Raw genomic sequence first — 8,880 nt, forward strand, 5'->3', positions numbered from 1 at the left:
AGTTTTCTTCATTCGGCTAGGCCCCACCACCGCCCCCCACAACCACCGTCCCCACCTGAGCTCCTTCCTTAGCACCGGCGAACTCCAGCGAGCTCTCAAAAATTGACTTACCCGATTTTGAAATTTAGTCTACTGTCATTAAACTAGTGTGGAATATAAAATGGGAAAACCATAAGCATTGCGAGTATAGTGTTGAGCGTGGCATGGCAGATGTGAAGGTGCAAACCGAACAAAGGCAACTTCGTAACCAATGTTGGCTTTCAACTAACAAGTAAGTGATGGACAAGAAATCAAAGTAAAGCAGTGGCGATGTATTTTCTTGCTGTGATAAATAAGTTGAGCAGATACGAAAGTGTACCGCCTTTGGTGCGGCGCCGTGTATGCATCTGCTGAGAATTTGACGGTGATGCGGTAGAGATGGCTGTCGGCGGTGTGGTAGCAGATCTATGAGGGTAGACGGTGGCGGCGGGGCGCGGTGGATGACACAGGTCATAGGAGTGGTGCTGGCAAGGTGGACGACGGCGGGGATGAAGCGAGAGGACGGGATGCAAGGGTCCCGGTCCAAAGTCGTGGATGAGAGAGGTTGATCTCTTATAATGGACGACGGCGTCGGGGTATCAGCTCTGGCATGGTGGAGGAGAACGGCGGTGGATGGGGTGGCGGACGGAGGAGGCTAGGGTGGAGAGGGTGTTTTGGCACCCACGGAGTACGAATGGGGAAATGGAGGGAGAGAGGAAGGGGGAACCATGTCTTCAGGGCACGCTTGTCTAAAATGCGATGAAATTTAAAAACATAGCCCCCGGTTAAGATTTCCTACATCACAGCAATATTTCTCGGTTGGGTATAGGACGGTAGTCTCGCATACACCGAATATTTGCCGACGAGAGGTTATTTTGGTGCCCACCGTGTATGAATCGGGGAGGGAGTCGATTTCGGCTGAGGACACACTGTGTTCTGGCGCCCACCATGTATGAGTCCGGGTGAGAGGCGGTTATGTCATGTTTAAGTGAAATTACAAACCTACCCCTATCGAAACCTATAAAAATCGAGCCAATAGGCTTTGCGTGTCAGAGATAGGCAGTAATTTCCATCTCGCAGATTTTGGTTTCGCGCAGTTACTGCGACTTTCCCCGCTTCGTTCAATTTTTTGCAGAGCAAGAGTGCACGTTTACCGTGCCAACTCAATTCGAATCCAGTTTGTATTCTATTTTTGTTCGGGCAGGATCCATTTTCGATTGGAATAAAATTGTATATACATCATATTTTTATATATACTTTCAAAAGCGCAACAAAGAATTATGTTCCTTTATATATAACTAGCAAACATGCCCGTTGGTCGCAACGGGAGAAAACCTAATCTATGTGTCTATGGCTTCAGACTTTTAATATCACTTGACACCAAAGATGGCTATAATCACAAGGGTAGATGGAAAGGTATACCTAGTTTTTATTTGCCTTCAGTTTGTGGTAATTGAAAGGTTAACCAAGCACAATGTGCACATGAAACACACTACTAATTTAGTTAAAATAAGACAACATGATTTTTCAGCAAAAAGAATGTTATGGGATCTAAATGAAACAGTTTGTTTAGATATATCTAGTGTCGTTCAAATCTAGTATGGCCTTGACAGAAGCCATAGACATCCAGCCATAAAAATATCACTGCCTATAGGTATTTTCAATTACTATTTTTACATGCACTAGCTATAGGTAGATAACATGGATCCAATAGTTACCCTAAACAAATTAAGACTCCAAGACGCCAAATCAAAATCTGCTCACTTGCACACATGTACATAGTTTGAACACGCCGTAACTCATAGAAAGTAAATGCTCATAGTACTAAGTAGTAGGTCATATTGTCCTGAAGTGATCTTGCTTCAGGGGATTATTTAGAAAAATGTCAAAAGGAGAAACATACCTAACCTTGAACAGTTTGCAACATGGCCCCTAAGGCAATCTGGGCAATTCACATATCCACATTTTACACAATCTATAGAGCTAGCGGCACATTGTCCTACCTAGCCACTCATAACACCTTCGTCATCCATTGTTCTGACCTGCTGCATTCTCAATTGCACTACATCTAAATGTTGCATCTGAAATCACATGAATTCATAACCTGGGCACTACCGAGAAAGCTTCGCTGGACGCAAAAAAATGTTGCTTTTCTTTGGCCACTGTAATGGGAAGTACCAGTCTCCCCTGCTCATCTCTCTAATATTTTCCTAATAGCTCTCGAAGAATTGAAGCCTCTACTAAATATCCACGTTTTCCAAGTGTTGTGCTTGACAACGGGTTGCTTTGCCAATAGAACGCGAAATGGATCTCGCCAAAGACCATGGCACATGGCAAACACGAATTTTCCAGTAGTGGATGATCATTTGCACTATTCCGGACAACTAAGCTCCAAATGGCAGGTCGGTATGAGAAAACATGGAAAATACTTGGGTATATGCAGTCTCCTTCATTTTTCAAGCAAAACCGAGGAGCTTGACTACACGCACAAAGAAATGCTCAGAATAGCGCATTTTCAAATCAAATTGAACGACACAACTAATTCATGTAAAAAAGGGTACTGCAAATCACAACAAGCAGACTGCTACAATAATAGTTGAATGCCCAGCATCATAATTTGAGCTTGCAACTCCTTCATTTGAACCAACTTGCTGGAATGACCTTCACTGTCTTGCGATGACTAACATCACGCGTACTTCCTAAAACGCCAATTAGTAGTAAATGCATTAAACAGTAGTAGATAATCAACTACGTAGGCAATTTTTACAAATACTAAATGGAAACACAAAGAGGATTACAACCTTACTTGAACCCAGTCTTCAAAAAAATTCCTGGGGATATGCTCAATTTTCTCCCAGTTTGGATGTCCCACTGTTTGACAGTACTTCATTAAGTCACCATCACAAGAATAAAGATGAAACAGCTCAAGAGACCGGGATAGTGTTGAAAGCGAACGGATATTCCAACATCCAGCATCTCTAATTCCATGAGCAATGTGAGGTGCCGCACATTGCCTGGTATGGCGTCCCAGCTATAGTACCAAATATAGAGCACATGAAGATGAGGGAGAGAGTCGAGCTTAGGACCAGGTCCTAGTATAAGAAAAGCAGGCAACAAAGCATGAATACCTCACCCTCGAGCGTGGAGTGGCTCTGAAGCTTAGCACATGGTTTGACTGATCCGTATGCAAGTTGCATATATCCTGCACACCAAATTTGTCATGCATCCGTCTGCAATTTGTGTATAAACGATCTGGCACATGTACCCGGCTCCAATTCCACAACATGTCACCCACAAACCAAAGACCATCCAGAAGGCCATTCTGTCAGTGATGCAGATGGAGGAGCGACGACAGCAAATGCGGGAGATGTGGATGTGGCGCAGAGACGGGGAGGCTGTTCGCCGACGATGTTGAGTACGACTGAGCCGCCGCCGCTGCCCACTGGCACCTCTCCAAGGTTCTTCTATTCCACTGTAGCCGCCATCTCACATGCTCCCATGACCAATATCTGTGGCCTGTGGGGACGCTACTCAAGGTTAGGGATGTAGGGGCTGCTAGAGACGGGAGTGGCGGCGGTCGGCGATGGAGGACGGATCCAGTTCAAGGGAAGAAGAAGGGGGAGCAGAAGGGAGGGGATGTTGCGGAGGCCCGCACTCTGTCGCCATGCGTCTCCTGGAATTGGGACGGGAGGAAGGTTGCTCGGGAGGTAGGCTCGAGGGAGGAGTTGGAGAGACGGAGACCAGTACTCCCGACGTGAAATTCGGGCGTGGACTCCGCGAGGAAGGCAGCGGCACCGCCGGCCGTGGCGGGGGTGCGCCCGCTGATGCGTGGGGAGGGACGAAGGGGATTGCCCGTGATGCTTTTTTCGAAGGGCCGCGGATTGAATATACCAAACTACAGGGACTTTTGTGTAAAAAACGAAATGTCTTCACAGATCCACTTAAATAGGGACTGCAGGTTCAATTACCAAAAACCACAAGGACCTTTCTGAAAAAACATCACAACGGTGAGCAGGCGTGCAAAAGCGATAATCTCTTTATTATTAGGGAAAGATATGATTCACAAATACAATGATCTCAAAATAATAAGGTTGAATTCGAAAAATTTAAACCAAATTATGTTCTACTAAAATGTATGGATCAGTAATATCTACATATTAAATAACGTAGACGCGCGTGAATTCATATCAGTATGCATGTTTGATAGATCAATTTTGGTTCTAGTATGAATTCCATGTATCATCAGAACGAATTCAAATATTTGAATCCCTTTTATGTTTAATCCTTTCACTCCCATCTCTCTCTCATGCTCCTTTATGTAGCTATCACTCTCTTTTCTCCAGCTCACCCGCACGCTCACTTCATGTTTCTCCTATTTTCGCAAACATGGTCTCTCGACGTCTCCCTTGAGAAGTGTCACACTCTCCCTATCATTATACATTACACGGTTTTCATTATCTCTCACCTCTCTACCGTTCTCTGGTATCACTAGGTACCTAAGCCTTCTTTTTCACTGCCACACACAGAGTCTCACTCATTTTTCACTTTGTCTTTCTCTCTATGGGGTTCTCTCTAGATATGACTCTTACCACTAAAATTATTCTCTCCTGCAGACACAACATTTGTTGCGGTCTCCTTTCCGTCTCCATCCCAGTTATAAAACTGACAATATTGATTTGTTTACCGATCAAACTCCCCCCTCTCTCTCTCACACACACACACAACTCCTGCTTCCACTCCCCTTCCCGACTATCATCTCTTTCTCACACACACAAAACTCTCACTTTCGCACCCCCGGCTCGTATTTCTCTCACAAACATTGATCGACTATCCTATAGATAGGTTTATACACCCGCACACTAGTGCTTCCACTGTCGCGTACATGTCTCTCTCGCGCTCCATGTATCTTTGTAGATTTTTCGTCCCTTCTTGAGACACGCCCTCTTGATGGTGCACACACACTATCGCCTCATTTTAAGCTGATACCTCTCACACACACTCTCTTTGTGTCTTTGTCACAGATGCACAATGTCCTCCTGCTCTCTCCCTCTCTCTCACAAACAACACACACATACATGGGCTTTTTGCAACAACTAGCAAGATGCCCATGCGCTGCACGGAACATCAAGATGCATTTGTATGAGTAGTTTATCTTGTGGGAGAAAAGGATGAATGAGGGAAGGCATTATTTGCAAATGTGGAGAGGGGTGTGGGCATCTTTTTGCAAAATTGCCATAGTTTCCTTCCTATTCGTCAGATATAAATTGGACGGCCTATGTTGTAGGATGGCAGGAAAAACATCATCACCAACTTTGTTTTCTATCACTACTCTTATAAAAAGCATAGTCGGTGATGATGGTGTGCTTGCCATCTTGCAATATAGGTTGTCAGCTCTAAATCTAACAGATAGAAAGGAAACTATGACAATTTACCCACACTTCTCCACATTTGCAGATAAGGCATTCCCTCGTTCATCCTTTTCTCCCACAAGATCTTGATGTTCCGTGCAACGCACATGCATCTTGCTAGTAAGAGTAGAAATTAGAGATATACCACTTCTCGAATCTTGAAACCAATCACATTCCTCCCTTATCTCATCAAAACCGCCAAAGTAATATATTTTGTCCGAAACATAACATATTTTTAGTGATATACGTATTTCAAAACTAGACTCTTTTTTCTATAAAATCGGTGAATATGTATTAATCTATTTTGATCGTGTGGCAACGCATTGGCAAATTGCTAGTAGTTATTACTACTATATAATTTTTTGGACACCAGACAAATGGTGGAGTATATATACGAAGGGAAGAGGCGCACGCATGCGGTCGGTCTCTCGCTGTCTCTCACACATGAGAGTTACGTAAATACATCGTTAACAAATAAACCCTAAAACCCTAGGTGCACGATTGCTGCATGCGCGGGAACCGAGTGCGTGGTGGAGCGCACCTTTGTAAGAATAGTCAGCTTGCGTGATAATTTGATCTGTAGGAGTTGATGGTCGGGACCACAGGTGAACGACCTGGAGGCGGTGGCTCGCCAGTTCCACTGATCGAGTAGCAATGTTTAAAATATCATTTTTTAGCAGGGTAAGAGTTCCAATTTTCAATGGCGCGTTATAAGTACTAAGTAGTTTTTAGAACGATTGGTATGAAGCGAAAATGGAATTCATAACTACTACCTTCTTGGCGTATGTTTGTATGGGTTTATGTTGCGAGATGTTGAACCTGGTAGTTCTAGGGCAAATACTATGGTTTTGATGTTGGTTTTCAGTAACGAAAATCGGAAGGGGAAGCCCTTCTTTGATAAAAAAACTACTACCTCCGTCCTAGTTTACTAGTCCGCATCGTATTTTGGGTCAAAGTTTGTCCATGAATTTTACATGTAAATTGTGAATGGAAAATGACATTTTGTTATACCCAAACAAAAAAGGACTGGAGGGAGTGATCGCTCTGACACGGACGCGACCTCTCATAGCGCAGGCAATGAACCGGTGCGTAAGAGGGCCGCACTCACTATAGGCCCGGCTGAATACGCCTCCTCGCCGCATGTAACATGCTTCAGACTGCCCTACCTGCGTTCATTGAATCCATGCGTGTGCCAGCAACACGTACTTCCGCGAGCCGGCCGACATTTTAGAACACAAAAAATGACCAAAATATAATTAATTACGCATGGCCTTGACTTGTTGTGCTTGCTCTGGTAGTAGGAACTAGAGGTTTTTCTTTATTTATAACTCTCCTTACATTTTTTTGGCTTTGAAGTGAATCATGGTTGTAGACATTATCTATGAATGTGCTTACATGGAATGTTGGGCTTGCGTGTGAACTATACCATGTCCAATGCTTCGTCTATTATTGTTTGGAAATTAATTGTTGTTATAACATGAATTGAAGAAGAATTATTTTGTGCCACATCAGTAGATGCACGGACATCACAACAGGCATGCTGACTGGAGAAACATTTGAACCTAGCCATTATGAAGGAAAATTTGTATTGACGACTATTTTAGATAGCAGGAGACGCCTAGCCTGCTCTGCCTCTGCTAGCTTCTTTCTGACTTCTTCCATATCTTCTTTGGCTTGGGTGAAGAGAACATCTGATTGCTCTTTTCGCTTCTTCAGGAACTCAGCTACATTCTCAAGGGCTGCTGCATGATTTCTTTCATCCTTTCCTAGAGCCACGAGGACACGAACAGTTGACGACTCCACCTGGCTTGTGTGTAATCTAACATCATCTGGGAATTTGCACCTTGTGTCTAATCCAATATCATTAGGGAACAAGCACCTTGTGAGTAATCCAACCTCATTTTGGAATCATGATCTCGAGGTTGACCATACTTCCCTCCTCACAGGAACTGCATCCTGACATGAAGTTACATCTTTTTTAGATCAATACTTAGAGCAACCCATATCCATTTAGTAGAAGCTAGATAAACAAGACTCAGAGAAGTGAATTCAAAAGGAAAAATATAAAAACAGAATACAAGGTGAGAACACCCACTTCCTACATCAAGCTCAAAACGAAAGCATTAGGACGATTAAGACTCTTCTTATTACACATCGAAGAACACGAGGCTAAATGAAACAGAAACTACAACATATACACATCGAAAAACCCGAGGCTAAACGAAAGTAATTGAAAGGATGTTACTTACCAAAGCTCGTTTTATAGGTTCGGTGTAGCTCCTCTTTAACTTGCCACACTCCTTGAAGATGTCCCCAATATCCAGTTTTTGGTCTTCATTGCTCCTCTGCATGTTTGCACTCGTGGTTTTAAAATCTTAACATGGCAAGAAAATTTTACTAATAATACTCACGCATCTTGTGGGCAACATTAAAGCACTCTTCTGCCATGTTAAAGCATCTCCAACAGAAGCACAACGCGCAACGCTTTAAAAAAGCATTTACAACACCGAAATAGCCAGTTTTTGTTGGCCCGGAGTGCTGAGATCGGGAAGTAGAGATAGAGATTAGAGACTAGAGAATAGAGACATAGATAGTTCTCAGCATAGATATACAATAGATAGATAAAAAGATAGATAGTTCAACTACTCCTCGTCGCCTGACTCCTCCTCGGTGATGTCCTCCTCCGACGTCTCAATGTACGCGTGAAGATACCGATCGTCGTCAGATTCCTAGGGCAACACTGCTCCTAGCCTCTTGTTGAATTGACCGGCCGCTTTTCGCGTACACTTGTCCTCGCGATAGGCGGCTCACTCTGCCCTCCTCTTCTCCCTCTGCGCCCTCCTTTGCGTGTAGAACTCGCGCTCGTTGATGACGTCATATGGGAAGCGTTAGCGCGATAGCGCCATGGCTTCCTCGTCCATCTTGGCAATGCCAAGACAGTGCTCCCGCCTCCGGTTGTCGCGACGATCCTCGTCGGTGATAAGCCGAGGTAGAGGCGCGAGCTCCTGCGCCCGCTCCCGCGTCGGCATGTTGGGGAAATTCAATGTTCTATGAGGCCACCAGAGGCGCCACGCCGCAGCGTCGTACGTGAGGGCGGCCTCGTCGGCGGTGTCAAAATTACCGAGGCCGATGCGCATCCCGCGGAACCGGATCTCAACGGAGAAGCCGCCGGAGGGGCACGCGCGGACACCAAGGTATCCCCAAGTTTCCCGACGATGCGGCGGCGAGGCGAGAAAGAGCGGGGAGAGAGCGGTGACGAGGCGCAGTGCGGGGAGAGAGCGGTGGCGAGACATAGAGCGGGGAGAGAGCGGTGGTGAGGCACAGAGTAGTGGCAAGGCACAGAGTGGTGGGAGGGTGTTGAATTTTATAAAGCGTGTTGGATGCCACGCGCCAAAACTAGCGCGCGCCTGGCTGCTTTTTCCCGCGCGCGCGATCCTTTTGCCGATGTCCCTGC

The 8,880-nt window shown here is 45.1% G+C and overlaps 1 long non-coding RNA gene across 1 annotated transcript; it reads right to left on the bottom strand.

Moving 5' to 3' along the window:
- Positions 1-2,543: 2,543 nt before the first annotated feature.
- On the bottom strand, positions 2,544-3,821 carry LOC119277040. The gene is made up of 2 exons (XR_005136930.1): positions 2,820-3,821; positions 2,544-2,717 (listed from the first exon to the last, which is right to left on the bottom strand). It is a non-coding gene; the product is annotated as an uncharacterized LOC119277040 (long non-coding RNA).
- Between the last annotated feature and the right edge of the window lie 5,059 nt (positions 3,822-8,880).

Source organism: Triticum dicoccoides, chromosome 1A, assembly GCF_002162155.2.
Source record: "Triticum dicoccoides isolate Atlit2015 ecotype Zavitan chromosome 1A, WEW_v2.0, whole genome shotgun sequence".
In the NCBI taxonomy this organism is placed as follows: domain Eukaryota; kingdom Viridiplantae; phylum Streptophyta; class Magnoliopsida; order Poales; family Poaceae; genus Triticum; species Triticum dicoccoides.